Raw genomic sequence first — 17,855 nt, forward strand, 5'->3', positions numbered from 1 at the left:
AGATGCAAACAGGTTCATCTGTACCTTGTTCTTATTCCAGTAAAGATAGATATCACCTCTTAGAAAAGATGCTTGACACTGGCTTGTCTTATTCCCAGCCTGATGCAGCAGTCTATAATTACTTTTCACACCTTGGCTATATTTAACTCCCCTCTGTCTCATCTGTTAATCTGCTAACAAGCAGCAAATGTGTCTCAGAGCCAGCCCCAGGTGCGAGGCTGAGACCTGATGGGTCACCTCCTGAGGAAGCTGTTCAGAGGGCACAAGTCTTAAATAACCTTTCAGATATCTTTAATTCATGTGTCTTACACAGTCTGGACAAAAGTAAGTGTGTATATCTTAAAAATAATAGTAATGCAGAAAATTAGTCTAAAAGCTGATTGTATAAAATTGCCTTTTGCTACTAGCTAAATGATTTAATAGGGGAGTGAAAGGTACCAGATACACAGCCCTGGAGTGTCTTCCATGAGGCTGTGTCCCCCCCACACACACACATGCACAAAAAGTGGGGGTTTTCTTTTAAACACCCTGTACGTGATGTACCTGCTATTGCCGAAGGCAGCATCAGTACCATCCCCTGTGGGGCAGCTTGGTGGAGGGTTGTTCCAGAAGAGACCAGTTAGTGGGTGCGTCAGGAGCAGGGAGGGATTGTAGAAATGGATCCCCTTCCACCAGGACTGGGATTAATGTGCCCACAGGATATAACATAATCAAACCCCTGCTAGTGCTTAGGGCCTTTTCTTTTTCTTAAGCTTCCTGAACTATACTGAACCCCTGAGGCTTTGATGACAATTTTTGTTTTTCACTCTGAATCCTTGAGATTCAGATGATGAAAATCCTCGCTGATTGAAACACAGACTGTGCATTTGTTGACTTTTGTATGTTTTTCCTTTCAAATCAACACTTTAAAAATCAGTAAAATGCGTGCATTTTGAAGAATGCTAAGCAGATCTTTCAGTATTTCTCACTCCTGACTGGTTCTCATCTGGGCTCCGAGGGCACTGCTCGCTCTCCCAGCAAGGAAAAGTGCTTTGCATTCTCAGGAGCCAGAGGGCCGACTGTCTTTGACTTAAGAACCGTGTACGGTCCACTACAAAGCATAGCACTGAACAGGGGGTGACAGTGCACTTTCATTCTCCTTTAAAACAAAACCCAGTGTTTTGGTGAAAGTGGAATTGTGCTAGCTGTGTTTTTTTTTTTTTTTTTTTCCTGGTGGAATGTTTTAGCTGCTGAACGCGTGTGGACAGCCGGATGCGTGAGAGACAAGCTCGGGAGGTGGGAGACCAAACACCAACGTTGGAGTGTCTCTCTTGGTGGCTTCAGGGCAGGGTTGGACTTCTGCCTCCTGCACGGGGCAGTGGCAGTCTCTTCTCCCCCTCAAAAATCAGAAACAAGAATTAAATTGCTGGAGACTGGGAGGGTTTGCTAGTGGAAGAATCACTACAACCACCCTGTTCCTTGGGAGCACAAGAGCATCTGTTGTAGGTCAGTGCTGGAGCCCAGTATCTGTTCAGATGGACTTTTGCACAGTGAGCATGGTTTTATATTATATTGTCCAAGTCTGGTACAATCAAACATTGCCTGCTTATTTATGTGTCTCATAAATTTCTACTTTATAGGTCAGATCATTTTTGTCTGGACGTAAATGAAGAGCAATGTTCTCTTCTCTTGCATTTGCACTCACTGTTACAGCAGTCACTGCTTCCTTGTTACTGTATTTGGAATATGAGTTTTGGACTTGATCTAAAGCCAGCGTAAGCAGGAGGATAACCTCTGCGTGTTCATTTTCATATTGACTCATTCACAAACTTGCACCAACACTTGGTGCTCATATCAGTGAGTTAGTTTCTTTGCATTGGTGTGTGAGCCTGATTTTCATTCATTTGTTCATTATTTATCTATCTACCATTCTCTCAAATTGTTTGCATAAGAATGGAGATTAAAACTTCTGCAATAGTAGCTGGAGCTGAAATTGGATTCTGAGCTTCCCAGGCCATGGGATGGTTAGAGCTGTCAGAGCATGTTCCCAGAGAGCTCTTTTCTCGTCAGCGGGCAATGATGTCCGGTACTGGCAATACCCGGCCCCACCTTCCCTGCGGATTAAAGGAAGATTGTTCTTTCATTTTCATATTCTGCATCACTCATTTGCTGAAGTAAATACACTGAAGCCGCTTGTGCCATTTGTCCTAAGTCTTTTTTCCAAAGAGCTGCCACTGATTATCTACCTTTTTTTATTTTCCATTGTTAATCCTCCTCCCTTCCTTCAGTGGTCTGTTCATATACTAATCCCATCTGTCATGTACGTAGATGTTAAGAGATGGAAATCTAATCTCAATGCGGTTTTCATTCTCTATCTAATGTATTTATATAGATTCACAGGATATAAGCTTTTTTGTACTGGGTTCTTAGTGAAGCGGGATGCCTAAATGACCATCTCTACTTGGTCTTGCAAAGTGAATCCAGACGTATACGGACTTGAATTGGCTTTATTCAAATTCAGGGGAGGCTTTTTACAGTTAGAAATTGCACTTTTTTCCTTCCTGATAATTTAACTGGAATAAAAGTGGTCTGTTAAGAGGTTTGGAGCCTTTCCCAACCAACGAACTCCTTTAAACAGGCTACAGGCAGAGACTAACGTGTTAAAGCTGGAGACAGTCAGAGTTGCTCTATGGAGAGAGAGGTGGGGAAGGGCCTCGTGCTGTAACGCGCTGATCACCCAGCAGCGTGGTGGGCAGCGCTACGTACTGGACTTGGGATTCTAATTCCCGTTGAAAAAACCAATAGGACTCACATTATTTAGTAACTTCTGGAAACCATGGGCTAGGTCCTAGGAGAAGGAAGGCCGGACTGCCATCGCCTTGGTCACCCCCGCTTCTGTTTGCTCTATTGAGGTGCTCCCACCAGCACCTAGAGAGGTGTTCCCACCACTCAGTTTTCAACACTTGGTGAACCTCTCATTCCCTCTAGATTACATAGGGGGAGAGAGGGGTTTTCTGGCACCTCATTCAGGGCAAATACTTTCCTTAGGTAATTGGATTTTCCCCCCAAAAGGAGCTTAATTTTAAGTCAGGTGGTTTGACTAGCCCTGTCCAACCATCTCTCTCGGCTGTACCTTGCCCTCAGTGCCTGATGGCCAGTGGAAGGCGCAAGACTTTCTGAAGGGCTTTAACCAAGTGTGCAGCGATTGAGGACGGCTTACGCCTATGCTGCAGGTCCTTAGGTTCCATGTATATGACTTGCTTTTTTTAGACCTGCAAATGGGCTACTCATATGCTAATATCTCTGCTTTTATTTTTAACAGGTTGCAGCTTTAACCTTTCCCTCTGTGAATAATCTGCCTTCTCTCTTAGCTTTGGCTGTTCCTCCCCTTCCCGCTCCCACGTGTTCTTGTGGCCTGGGTTTATTTGGCTGAGGTCCGGGGCCGTGAGTACCGTCCAGTTAGACGGGATACCGTGCTGCCCCACCAGATCAGACCTGCTGCTTCTCCAGCTTTGGCCCACTGCAGATGTTTGCACGCGCCCCTTCTCGAAAGGGGAGACGTGTCTGAATGACTGCCTGGCTAAACGCTGAGGTGCTGCTGGACCTCCGGTGCTTGGCACAGCACCAGCCATGTTCTGCGGCATCACGTCGCTGCGGTGGGAGCTCTGAGGGAAGCTGGAGAGAAGCACCGAAATGGTTGGGCTGTGAGCGAGTGAGCTAGCCCCCCTCCAGCCCCTGCCTCCCTGCACAGGAGGAACAGCTGCAGGCTGCCTACGTGGTTAACTCGAGATCAGCGAGTGCAGCCTGGAGATTAGGGATGTGTCATGTTTATTCATACACCCTTACATGGCTCGGATTTCTGTTTCTCAGGATGCCATCAGCTCAGGCACTGCAAACTTTGGTTTCTGGGTGCAGGCACCGCTGCTCGTGTACTGAATCCTGCTGCCAAGAGTCAAAGTTGTGAAGTGAGAGCGCGAGCAAGGGGACATGCAGCGCTGCCAAGCAGCTGTTGCGCTGGCCTCGAGGAGCTGGTGCCGGCACGTCACAGGGCGAAGGCTTTGAGGGGTGGGGAGGACTGACGAGTTTAACGTCATAAGCGCGTTTCCAAATGAATCTGTTGTGATAGGTATTAGTCATAAGTACAAACTGCAGAGAGATTTGCATTTTATTCTCTTTATCCTACTTCAATCCTGAACAGCCCCTTCTGCCCACCCCAGTTTGGCATATTTAGGGGGATTTGCTGCATTTTTAGTAATTAAAGGTCCCAGTAAACAGTGAGCTCATTTAAATTGAATGATATGTATGCATGCTCAGACTCATATGTGCACACTCCTACATGCCCAAGCATGCGCACAAACCTGCATGTACGTACCCCACATGCGTGTGCTTGTACACATTCGTACAAGTCCTTGTGCATGCACGTGTGCACTTCAGTGTGCAGATACGCCTCTATGCTCAGGCATGTACAAATGTGCATATATTACTCTGATATTTTTCATAACAGCCCAAACCTGCTCTGAATCTTGAGCTGTTTATAAAGAATAAAATTCCAATGGGAATTTTTTTTAAGTTTCTTTATGATAGAAATCCAAAATGCCACTGTCAAACGATCATACTTATAGTTTGTGTTGGAACTTTTTGTCTAGGAGGATCCAGATGTGATACACAGTCTCTCTTTTCCCAATAAAACATCTTCAAGGAATAATCTAGAATCCAAACCCAGTAATACTGGGCTGTGCTAGGACGTAATATCTGTTTTCATCACTATTCCATTTTTGGCCAGAAGGGTAAAGATGCTAGGGAAAAAAGCAGTATAAAAAAAACCTTCTTTGCCAGCAGCTGAACATCCTGTCTCCTCTGCAGGGTTTGTAGCGGGCTACTCTGGCATAGGCAAGTTGCACTGGTTTCTGAGCAGTAAAAGCAAACTGCTTATAAACAGCTAAGTGTTGTGAGTGGACTGACAAGAAAATTCAGGAAGACTGGGATCCTAGAGGCTGCTTTCACCATTTGAGTCCTGAAACCAAGATTTTAAATCCTTCTTTCATTAGCTTGGCTATGGGCCTGGAGGACAGTTTTTGTTTTTCTTTAAGATCTCTAAAGGACTCCCAGCTCTTTAAGCCAGAGGTCAAATTCTGCTTTTCCCCCACACTAAGTCACAGAGAACTTTTTTTTTCCTCCCTCTATTTTCCTTAGCTTTGATTCCTGTCTGTGTCTGGCAAAGCTTATGCACCTTTTAAGCTTTTACTCGGATGGGTGCAGGGAAATGGTAGCAGCAAACCAGAATCTGGGATGGTTCCCCGCTCGGGTTGCATCCTGCTGTGATTCCTGCCAAGTCCCCTAATTAAGACTAGACGTCCCACGTCAGTCCGGGCAGGAGCTGGTCACGCGTGTGGTCTCAGGTCTCTCGTCTCAGGCTTCCGCAGCAGGTGCCCGTGAGCTTCGGGCCTGGGAGGTGCTGCCGGAGCAGGCGTGACGGGCGGCCGGGACCGCGTGCGCGCAGGACCTCGGCGGTGCCTCTGGGCAGGGTGAACAACCAGCGCGGAAAGCTGACGGCTGCCTCGGACGCGTCTGTCGGCACGAGCGCGGCCACGCGCCGGCTGTCCTGTTCGGAGGAAATAACTCCTGCGTGTTTCTTGTGCCTGGCTGAGCAACGTGAATTTAAGGGTGTGGTTTTCCCTGACAAAATGATAGATTACACTTTCTGCAAGTTGGTTGTTGGCTATTTTCTTCTCTGAGAGTGTAATTCAGCCTGAGAACAGCTTGAAAATGCTGTGCTTTGACGTGCCGCTCTGCTGACTCCCTGTCCTGCAGCGTGGCTGCCCGGGCGCCTGCCGCCCAGTTGCATCGCTCTCCCGGTGCTCTGGGTGCCTTCCCATGCACACTTGCTCGTTGGTTGCCTGAGTGAACCTACATTTCTGCTTCTGTGGGTTTTCTTCTCCCCTTCCTGTGCTCACCAGTTTTCTCCAGGCTCCCTGTTCCTGCCTGGGGTCAGGCCCGCGAGCTTGCAGCTGCGCGCAGGTGAGCAGGGGGGGCACGTCCTGGCCGAGCTTTATAGCCGTGCTGCAGAGCTGCTCGTGCTTCTCAAACACGGCACGACTTACTGATGGTCTGGGCTTGTCTGGTGTCTGTCATCTAAGGGTCTTATTGCGTTTTATGACCTCTAATTAATTAAGCTTCATAAAATCCTAATCATGCAGGAATTATTAATCCTGTTTTAAATTAACTGGCCAAAGAGTGGTGGAACGTCTCACCAGTCTGAGGATACCTGGTTTGAACCCTGAAGTCTGGCCGACTCCAGCTTTGCTGAAACCCAGCAGGAAAATTTGCTGCTTAAAGGACTTGAGGTGAAATCTTTATATCTGAAGTTCTGGGCTAAATTCTCCCTGTCGCAAATGGATTCAACACCTTTGACCCTAATCAAATTATGTTTATCTTATAGTAGGAATGAATCACAGCCCTTTCTTTCAAAATGGGTATTTTTAGTAAAAAGCAGAAGTGAGAATTCCCTCTCCTCTTGGTTGCTGTGCCAGAAACTTTCTCGTGACTCCTTAATTCCTTTCACACAAATGCAGAAGGCAGTCCTGTTTTATCAGTCTTAGCCTGGGATTTCTTGGCATTAACTGACTTGCAATTTTCTTTGCAAGAGAAGTTTGTAACTAGTTATTTAAAGCTGTTTCGCCTCCCTGGTCAGGTGTAGCGTGTCTGGGTGCTGCACGGGAAGGAAGCTGCTCTGATGAGAGAGCGAGTTGTGGCTCCGTTTCGCTGGATCTGTAGCCGGGCAGGAGGGCGTGTGGGATTACCGGCGGGTGTCGTGAATGCTGTGTTTTGTTTGTGTTCATAACCTTGTAATCTGTTATCGTCGTTGCAATTTGATTTTCCTGCGAAGGGCACGCGCACAGGCAGCACTACCTGTGACCGCAGGAGAGGCTGTGGACAAGCTGTTTCTCTCCAGAGAGCTAATCTGAAGACTGCATGTAAAAAACTCGCACAGAGTTCTTCTTTAGTTAAAAAAACCAACTTCTAAGTGAAAGTCAGCACTTACTTCAGCCTTCCGTGAAGAATGTTAAATGTGAGGGGAAAAGAAATGTATTTGCTTATCGATGAAGGAAAGCTGACTGCTTAGTATAACGTTATTTTCAAGGAAAAGTGTTGCATATTGCTGAGATCCCTCTCGCGCTGATGCTCCCTACTCTTATATCGGTTATGCCAAACACCGCGTTAACTCTGAAGCACAGTGTGTGTTGTTATCGTACTGCTTTGATGTGCTGCCACTGATCCTCTAGGGACCCTCTGGATTTGAGGTAAATGATGCTCCGAAAGGGCCAAATGGGGGATCGTAAGTGGGGAAGCAATGACGTGCAGGTGTCAGCCCTGGTAGGGTGGCATGGCTGTCTCTGAGCTCTTCACCTTGTGTCAGGCCCCAGCCTGAGTCTGGCTTTGCTCTTAGTTATATTTGTCATATACCCTCCCCTGGGCGTGCGCGCAGGGCTGCTGCTGCCCCTTCCCGGCCTGCCCTAGACCAGCGATGCACAGCCGCCTCTTTACGCGTGCGAGCTGATGCTGGGAGGACAAAACCCCACAAAGGCAACAGCAGTATAACGTCATACTTCCTCTGCTCCCTGGTTTGGTTTCATGCTTATTATAATCCACATGAGCCTATGGAATTAATCATAATGCTAGCACTTCTCTCCAGCTGCCTCAAAGCTCTTTGCAGACGTTAGTCACGTTAGTCTCCTAGTCCCTGTCTGAGGTGAGAAAATGCTGGCTGTTACCAGCATCAGATGGCTGCGAAAGCTGCTGGTGGGAGAGGAAGGCAGAAAAGCACCCGGGGGTCCTTGGAAGAGCTGGGAGCCGCGTGTCCGCTTCCCCGTCCTGGCCCGGTGGTCCACCCGCGCTCGCCCCAGCACCGGGCGAGTCACCCGCTGCCACCGGTGCTGGCTGCGGCACGGCACGCGGGAGAGCAGGGGAGGTTTCAGCCTGCCTCTGCGGTGAGGGTCACTGCCAAACTTCAGGGCTGTGGAGGATTTGGGGGAGGAGGCTGGTGAAGCCTCGGCTGCTTCCGGCTCCTCTCCTCCCTTGCTGGCGAGCGCTGCAAATCGCCAACGTGACGGAGAAAGAAACCAGTCTGGGTGTTGCCAGATTATGCAGGGATGTGCGAAGAGGTGTGAAATCCTCTCCTGGGTTTTCTTCATTCCCCTCCCAGATCTGATGCCTGCGTCATGAGGACAGACCCTGTGCTCTCACACAGCGTAGCAAGAGACGGGAAGCAGATCTTGGTGGGCTCTGGACCACTGTGCGAGTCCTCGGTGGCCCCAGAACTTGCCACGCAGCTTCCAGTGTCTGGCAGCCCTCTGAAGGCTCAGGGAAAAACATCCCCACAGTTATGTCCTAAGTCTAGATTTTCTTGCCTCTTCTGCGCTGAACAGTGTTTCTGTACTTAGGGTGACCCTCCAGCTCTCACCGTGCACAGCACGTCACTGACAAATATTTTTGTGGGGTCATGTCACCTTGAGAAATATCCTCTGCTACACCGAGCTGCTCACCCAGTGCCGCTTTCCTTCAGGGCCGGACCCTGAGCATTAATCTTACGGCATGGCTGAGATCTGTATCTACTGAACACTGTTTATAAGATTAAAGGGATATTATGAGTAACAAGTTCTGTTTACCTCTTTGATGCTATTTCTGTGCCAAAACATTTAAAGTGGAGAGAAATGGGTCATAAAAGGCTCTAGAAACCAAATATTTATCCAGGGTTTTTGTAGCAGTTGAAATGAGTTAACGGTGTAAAGTCAGTGCAGGTTGCATCAGATGGAGCATACCCAGTAGAGACAGGGAAATATTAATGCTGGTGCATCGGATGCAGCTTGTTACGTTTATGAAGGGAATGATATGGTATGGCATGATTGCATGTGGTAGGACGGGTGTTGGGTTTAGTGACAGAGGTGTCAGTTTGCTTCTAACGTCCTCTCTGTAGGCTTGGAAAATGTTTGCAAAATGAAAAATCGATGCTGCATACATTTGTTTTGTTTCTCCGCATCACACCTCCTGCCCACCAAAGCTTTTCAAATTACACTGGCTCAGCAAAGGGTCGATGGCAGAAGGAGCTGCTGAGGCTGGTGCCTGCTGTGCTAGGGATGAATCTCATGAGAGGTATAATTGATGAAGAACATGGAGATTAAAAAGAACAAGGACTTCTCTGAGCATTATCCATCAACTGGAATATAAATGTGTATTGCTCCCAGCAACTCAAATGTGACAAAGTTTGTTTTTACTTTGCTGCTGTTTAGCTAATTTGGTGTCACATAATTGTTGCAAATAAAATCAAAAGGCAACAAAAACCTAAGAAAGGTTGCATTAATAAAAGCTGGAACTGTGACTAGAAAATATCTCTCATCTCACTGTTCAGGTTATCACCTGGCCAGAATCCATGGACAGCCCCGTGCCTGTGCTGGGGTCTTCTGTACAGACACATATTGCATTTCCCAGTGTACTGGGAGGAAAATGGAGTTTGCTCTGATGCTGTGCTCCAGCTGTGGTCTTTAGCAAGAAACCGTCATTTGCAGGGCAGTCTAAAACCTCTGCACTGTCGAGGTTCGGCTGTAAGGTGTTGTAAAGGTAGATGCGCTATAGCATGCAGCATCTTGATTTAGTTGCCCATTTCATGAGAGATGGAGAAAGGTCAGTGCTCTGTCACCTACTGTGTCAGCTGTCAGTCCCTGGAAGTGCCACGTTTCGTGATGGATTTCGCCCTTACTCTGCCCAGTTCCGCTGCATTGAACCTGTTGTAGGCAGATGGCAGCTAGTGATTTAAATTCCTGCCTTTCTGCAACGCTGGTTTATGTAATGCGCATTCTGCGGACTGTTGTCTGTTAAAGTACACCGAAACTCACGCTGTACCTGCTGACCCTGATCTCGCTGCTTTCCACACCCAGGCCAGAAATGGTGTAAATGAGCTAAGGGAATCCTTGAAACAAAGCCCTTCTCTCCGGGGCCTCCTTGGCCCGATGCCGCTCATCGAGGTGAGGGCGACGGTTCGAGTGGGAAGGGTTGCGTTTATGGCAGGGGTTGGGAGGCGAGGGGAGCTCGAGCAGCGCAGCGCAGCCGCTTGCTGCAGCAGGAAAGATCGCGTGGCCGGATCATCCAGCCTGAGAAGCACTACCTGCAGCCGAATCGGTGCTTTAGAGTTTAGAGGAATATAAAACATTTAATTATTTATTTCCCATGGTGATCCCTGTACACTTGAGTCATGAGATTTGATTACATTTACGTTAGCATGCTAATAACACTCATCACATTATCCAGACTATTAAATCCAGATACACAGGGCATTATCAGTAAAAATATTAGTCTTCATCTGTACTTGTTTCTGGACATCAGTCTGTTGTTTTGAGTTTTCACTTTTCTTACTGCTTTGGACATAGTCATGAGAGTTTGTTTTTTCTTGTGTACCTGCAGTCTAGGTAACTATGGCTGAGAATGTTTTCCATTACATTTTTAAATGAAGCCTATATGCATGTAAGCCTGTGTGTGTATGTGTGTATATATTCATATACACATAAATACATTTGTCATCTAGGCCATCTTTAAACAGCCACGCATTTAGATTCTGCTTAGTCAAAAAGCTGCACAGAGTGAAAATGGGAGGTTCTGAATTAAATTGCATCAGTGATTTTTGATCACAGTGAGCCCAGGGATTCCAGGTACACAAAATTAGCATTTTATAATTAAAGACAAAGTTTTGGATGGTTTTGGGAAACTGATAGATTATATTAATAACCTTGCATTTTGTTTGAGAAAGAAAGATGAACATATCACAAAGAATAATTGTTGCAATATTTCACATTGCACTGAAGCTTACTGCTAAAATCCTCCCTTTGGCACTGGTGAATATTCTGCTATTTTATCATACACTGACTTGCATAGTAAGCGTAACATTTTTCAGGAATGAAAACTAACAGTGGTTTTCATTAAAAAAAATAAAAGCAGACATTACTCAAACTACCTGGATTTTGCTGTAATGAGGTTTTCAATGTGTCTTTTGAATTCAGTGGAGAAAAACCTGTCATTAGGTTATTAATCAGTGCATCAGAAGAACGTTCTTACTTTCCCTGTAACCTTCACTGTGATTAAGACTTATCTAGTACTTGACAAAAAATGTCCCAAATTCTCCCATAAAAGGAAAAAAAACTATTAAAGTCAAGTAAGTTGTGGACAAAGTGGGTCGTTAATAATTCCCAGAGGCCTTTGTACAGGCTGGGTTGGGGATAAATTGTCAGTCACAACTTTGCAATTTCCTGTTTTTTTGTCGTATCAATACAGACTCTTAACCACAATGATTTTGTTTGTGAAACATTCAGGAAGACAGGATTGATAGTCTGCTTTCCTTTTAAAATCTGACCTGATAATTGAAGTTCTAGAGGTAAATTCCTTTTGTTGGAATGGCTCTTTCTCTCTCTCTCTTCCATTTTATTATGAATCCGAAGGGAGGGCGATTCACTCAGCTTACACGAAGTGCGCTGGGCACTTAACAGAGGGTAGGGTCAGGGTCTTGTCTTACAGACTACAGGGATGTCTGCTGAAAAAACTTTCTTTCCCCTCAAGTTCTTCATTTCCATCTTTTCCCATTCCTTCCTGATCCAGGCCTAGCTCCTCCTGGCCCTGCTCCCGCTGCTGCTGCAGCGCTGGCGCGGGATCGTGCCCGGCACAGCCCTCCCATGGGCACCGCCGGCCGCAGGGTAACCCCGGAGGCTCTAAAGAGGAGCCGCGACACAAAAGTGTTTAGAGATACTATTTAGTGTTTCCTGTAATAACCTGGGGTTCTGCCGTTCTTTGCCCACCTGATGTGTTCGGGTGGAGCTCGCAATCCTTGCCCAGCCGGGAAGCACGACACACCAGTCAAGCCAAGAAAGCCTTCCCCATCTTTGATCCAGCCAAGGAGCACTTGACTGAGCTGACTGAGGGGGATGTTCAGAAATATTTTTGGTGTTAGTTCAGCTTTACTTCCTTATTTGGGAAAGAGCAGAAGCTTTTCCTTACCGCTTCTCTAGCAGACAAAAATATAGCAAGATCCAGTGGCAGGAAAACAGTTAGACGAACACAGACTGGAAAGGAGGTCTGAGGTATTGACCATAAAGGGAATTAACCACTGGAAGAACCTACCGAGGGGTTTGGTATAGACTCTATCACCTTACGTCTCTGAAACAAGACTCATCAAACTGCTGTATCCTCACAGTCCTGACCTGTGCAATGTTTTGTTTACCACAGTCTAGTCCCGTGACAAGTCGGTGCGGTGTCTGCAGCTTTTCTCTGAAGCAGCTCGGCTCCCCTGGTGCTAAGCACGGGGCCATTTCCCGAACTGAAAGAAGTTGTCGGCCTCCCTCATGAGCTCTCAAGTCTCCCAAGTCCATCTCCAGTCGTTACAGTGAACGTAGGTGATGGATAACCAGTACCCCTGCAGGCAGTTAGCAGTTGTCTGCATACCCAACTGTCTCCTAAACTTCATGCTGTGCATTTACGTATGGTTTCCTATACAATGCAGAAACGGAACAGTCTATATTCTCATATTAACCACAGGTGCCACTGAATATCAACAGTCTGCAAATCCACATCATTTGAAAGCTGGGACAGAGAAACCACACTAAGTGTTCAGAACAAGCCTAGGACATTTATCTGTTTGGATACAATTGCTGTTCACGAATGCGTACAGCCCAGATCTTAGGCTTGACAGCGCATGCAAAAAAAAAAAAAAAAAAAAAAAAACCCTAAGCTTGTCTCCTTTGACAAAATTAATTTTTAAAAAAAGCTTTTATTTTCCAGCCATTATAATGCTCTTTTCTATGATGCCTTGATAAAGAGACAGTGAATTTATAAGAAAAAGGTTATTCAAGAAAATAAATGAGGTTCCTCTTCATTATTCTTTGTTACAATATGTCCTTCCACATCAGGGCATGATTCTCCATTATTTTAACACTTGCTTTCTTAGAACCATCAATTTACTCTCCTCCTAATGTTTTAGTATAATACCCTCTTATGCCCCTTCCCTCTCCTTCCCCCAAATAGTGGAGAGGTTTGGGGGTCACGGGGAAAGTCTGTGACAGTTCCCAAATTATGCCTAGGATGCTTGAGTTTGCGGTTACTATCCTACCCAAGCTGATCTTTCTCTGTCTACTTGCAACTGTTTCTGCATAAGCTTTAATAGCATCTAAACATTTTGGCTAGTTTGTTCGTACTATTTGCATGGCTGTAATTCTAATTATCTAGAGACCGTTTTCTGCCAGGTGGGCACGTTAACAAGGCGCCTAGTCCTGAAGCAGTTACTGCTGCAGGAGATGGCTCTCTTAATACCTGGAGTGTGTCTCAAAAATTGTTCTGACATAAGATAGCTTTCCATTATAACTATAAATCTTTATTATAACGGTTCATTTTCTTTATTGCAAAATGATAATCACTGTGTTTTTAATTAGAATGGCAGTCAGTCTCTATGTTCCAGTATTTCAGACCTTAGAAGAATTGCACAGGTCAGACTAAAGACAAACAGACTTCACTCTTAACACAATCTTAACTACAATAAAACACATGCATTTATTTTACACAGGCTCTTTTACATGAATTGTGCCATGCCAAATGGCACAGTTAATTAATGAGTTAAAGCTGACGGTTTCCCTGTCTTCTTTGCAGTGTTCCCCGAGCTGTCCCCGACAGGCCTACCCTGGGAAGCAGGGAGCTTAGCTCACGCGGAGCTCTGTGCTGCTCTAGCTAAGTGAAGTCACCTAAACCTAGTACAGGTGTTCTTATATTAACCTGCTGTCTTCAGTGTAGATGTGCCTTGTGGTGTGATGGGACTTCTAAGAGTGCTGGGTTTTGTAGAAAGGGTGAGCACGAGAAGTGCTGTGAGTTTGCTTTTGTATTCTTTAAATATAGCACTGAGGAAGGCCTGGGTAGTCCTGGAACAAAACATCCCGTGTTCCCTCTTGAGAAGAGAAGGGATCGCAAGCTCCCTGCTTCTTCCATCCTGACAACTGGTGATTTTCTGTTCAGCTCTTTCCCAAGATGTTATAAATCCCACCTTCTGCTTTTTGAAATAAAATCCCATTTTTACCTCTGAGGAAAGCCATTTGAAATGCACTTAGCAACCATCAGAGTCTATTTTTAGTTTCTATCAGGGTGTAATGTGCAAAATGTAATAATCTCATGCTTGAAGTTTTTTTTTTCCTTCTTCCCAGGGACATGAAATTACTGCAGCTGAATAGGAGTTAGAGAAACTGTATCTGAGCTTTTGCCCAGAACCAAAAATCCTCTCTGTATGTGTCTACATATAAATTGTTCGTGTTCACCTTTTGCAGCATGGTTATTTATGGGCAAACCCAGCCACTGCAAATGTGCTGAACAAGGTCAACTGAGCATACGTTCTTTCCTGACCATGGACCTTATTGTCAAGGATATTTGTAGGACAGACAATCAAAGCTAGTTAAGAAAGCAAATGGATAAACCTGTGTGATTTCAGCAGAGGAGGGAAATAAAAGGACTATTTGAGCAAATGAATGAGTGGCTTGCACCTGAGACAGAAGAGTGTTCTCACCTAATGGACTGGGAAAACTGGGCTGTTGAGATTACCTTTGGTCCTACGACGCTCTTTCCATTTTCTGCAAATGTGCTCTGCTCCCTCAAATCCTGGGAATAGGATGCTTGCTGGAGATGTCAGATCTGCAGAAGCAGATGTCTTTCATTAATGGGTCCACTGCCTCTGAAGCAAGGTAGGAGGGATGACTGTAGGACTGGGCTGGGACACGAGTGTTCTCAATTACTGCTGCTGAACAATCTGTGAGACCTTGGCTAAGTCACTGACGTCATTAACCTTGATGTGATTTAGTTCCTCACCTTTAGCTCATGTTTGTATCCCTTTCTCCAACTCTTGAGGCTCTAAGAAAGATGAGGTTTGTCTGTCACTGTGTTTGCATGCTTTGGGGCTGTAGTCGGGGGTAAGTTCTTGAGGCTGCTTAGTGGCTCAAGGGCCATGTTGGGTAGCAGCTAGTCTTCCTCTTCAGTACTTGGTATTGTCATACTAAAACGAATTTCAAGATTAGGTTGTCGTAATGCAATGCTATCATCTGGTACATCTGAAAGGCTTCATCCAGCTTGGTGGTACTTGTTTGCAGAAGGCCTAGTAAATGACGGTTCATGCCCCACAGGGCTTTCTGATGTAGAAGATGGCCCATTCAATTTCCAGCAAAGTGGTAATTCCCTTCTTATTGCAATCTAGGATATGCACATGGATTGTGCGTGTGCTGGGATGTAACAAATCACCAGACAAACCATGTCCTCTGCTCCTATCTGCTGTATTTCCTGTGAAACAGAAGCAGCATTCTCCTTCTTAGACAGAATGACTGGTGTCGTTAGAGAAGTCTAATGTAATACTTGGAGGGAGAACAGTCCCTTTCTGAAAGGAAGATGTAGTTCAGAGGAACAGATATAAACAATGCTTAGTAATTCTTCTCCGAGCTTCCTGTGGTCGGGGGGAACATGTCCATGCTGCTCTGCACTGTCTAGCTCACTCCGCTCTGCACGCCAGACCGTTCAGGAGGGATCACAGGGAAGAAGAGCATAACAACCTGTCTCTTCTCAGTCCTTTGTGAATGGGGTGGGCAGGCAAGAAGGGGGAGAGAGAAGCAGCCAAGCTTGTCAGAACAGTGGATATTAATTCTCACTTGTCCTTTGAAGGGGGTGTGAGAAATCATATTCGTTACAATCTGTCTGTCTCGTGCATGGTGTGACAAGAATCTGGCCTTGAAGGGCTGAAAACTGTGCCTTTTGCTACGAAACCTGGGAGAAGTACACCCAAACCATTAGATATGAAAAAACTGGCAACCATGGCTTCGGTCTGCATATACTGATGTGTAGTGTCAGTATTTACCCTGTGATGCTAGTTTAGATTGCGAACTCCCAGGGCTACAAACAAGTCAAAAATACTAGAAAGAGTGGAAGTCTAATAAGGTCAAATAGTCCTTTCCCCTGAAGCCGCTGTATGATTGCTCTGTGCCGTGTATTTCCTATCACTTTGTCCGCTTGAATTTTGAATGGAAGAAGTGATGGGGCTCCCATTGCTCCCTTTTGGAGATCAAGTGACCTCCTGTGCAGATCAGAAATAGACTTTAAATTATTCATTGAATAAAGTCTAGGACTTTTGTGAATGTCTGTCTGATTCTCCTTGCTCTCTATTATTCCTGGCTTTCCTACCAGCCCATAGAGCATGTAGTCGCATCCTTCCTATCATCAAATCTGCATTGCCTCCTTTCACTCACAGATCATCGCATTTCTGTGAGTGTTGGCTGAATTTTCCCTTATTCCGTTGAATGAGGGAATTATTTTACCTAATAAGACTTTGATTTCCCCATTCAAGTGTGCTTCGCTCCTGATCAGAAAGGGGACATAATTTCCTCCTCCTGGAACTCACCTTCTGTCAGAAGTCAGTGTATTAAATCAAATTGCATGGTACTGTAAACATCTAGAATCAAGCTCTGTTCTCATTTGTATCCACGCAATCACTCTCAGTAAAATGCACCCTGTAGAGCTTAAAGACATGCACTTTTAATCCTGCGTGTTTTGTAAGACTAATAACCTGCTCGGAGGCTTGAGGGCACACAGCCTGATTGGGCAGGGTGATGTCGGGTAACAAAACCGGGGTTAGAGTTCTGAAAGATAATTCTGGATGGGAGAAAAGTATAAGGAATGTGTTAATATTCCTTAATTTCAAGCACTCTTGCAATCAAAACCTCATTACCAAAAGGGATGAATTTGTTTATATTGTTTAGCTTCAAGCTGAAACTGAATGTAAGATAGGTTTCTTTGCAAAGAGGCTTTGCTATTTTATTTGATGGTCTGAAATAAAATCAGAAGGAATGTTGTTTAACCAGTGAGAAAAGAAAGAAAGAATAAACAGACATCCCGTAATGTTGTGACTGTCATTATGCAACATATGAGGTGCCCTGAAAACTTAACATTTTGGGGAGACAGGCTCCTCTTCTCTTGCTGTGAGGCACAGGGGTGGAAACACCTGAAGCAAAAGAGAACTCCTGAGCGACTTCCCATGTATGATCCCTGCCTCAGGGAGATGGAAAATAAGACTTTTTTTATTTTTTTAATGGTATAAACTTGAAGTGATCCTCTATTTCCGTCACACCGCTACTGACTATCTTGATTGCAGTGAAGTTAGGCCAGACTTATACCAGGATAAGCAAGAGTAAAATTTAGCTTCCTTTTCATTTAAGCATGCTCAAAGTCTTGTGTGAACCTCCAACTTCTTCACTGTCTGAAATAGTAACTGGGATGATGTGAATTTACAAATCATTGGCTGAATTACAAATTAGCTTTCCTATTTTGTCTCTTTACTGTGGAGATTAAAACCAGAGAGATATATGCACTGATAAATTATGAAGTTCTGGTGGTATTTGATATAATTTCTCTGGTGTATGACTGCAACAGACTTGATTTTTCTTCTGACAATGACTTTTTTTTTTTTGTAATTTAACCTTACCAGTTCATAGCATTCCTGGTGTATGTGTGTATAGATGGGAGAAGGGGAAACTAGAGTCAAACCCATAGCTTCTTAAGTAGTAAACAAAAACAGCAACAGAAAAATAGAATTGCATTATAGTTCATGTAAGCCTCACTGAAATTTCCATTGTGCAAACATTTAAATGTTGTAGTTACTGTGGCACATCTCATTTGACTTTATTCCCTGGTGGATGTTTCCCTGAAAATTTGGTACAGATGCTGAACAATAAAGCCTGTTGCAAATTGCTTTCCAACTGCTAGGTAATTACAGCAGATTTTATGCTAAATGTAAAGAATCTACTTTTTTTTTTTTTTTTAATAAAGGG

At 45.0% G+C, this 17,855-nt stretch overlaps 2 protein-coding genes across 2 annotated transcripts in view; one reads left to right on the forward strand and one right to left on the reverse strand.

Annotated features, from left to right (window-relative positions):
- Window positions 1-17,855, forward strand: part of LOC112990137 (uncharacterized) — a 265,179-nt gene that overhangs the window by 75,961 nt on the left and 171,363 nt on the right. The gene's annotated exons all lie outside the window — the stretch shown is intronic.
- The window catches only part of KCND3 (potassium voltage-gated channel subfamily D member 3), a 140,352-nt gene that overhangs the window by 68,447 nt on the left and 54,050 nt on the right, over window positions 1-17,855 (reverse strand). The gene's annotated exons all lie outside the window — the stretch shown is intronic.

This window comes from Dromaius novaehollandiae, chromosome 27 (genome assembly GCF_036370855.1).
Source record: "Dromaius novaehollandiae isolate bDroNov1 chromosome 27, bDroNov1.hap1, whole genome shotgun sequence".
In the NCBI taxonomy this organism is placed as follows: domain Eukaryota; kingdom Metazoa; phylum Chordata; class Aves; order Casuariiformes; family Dromaiidae; genus Dromaius; species Dromaius novaehollandiae.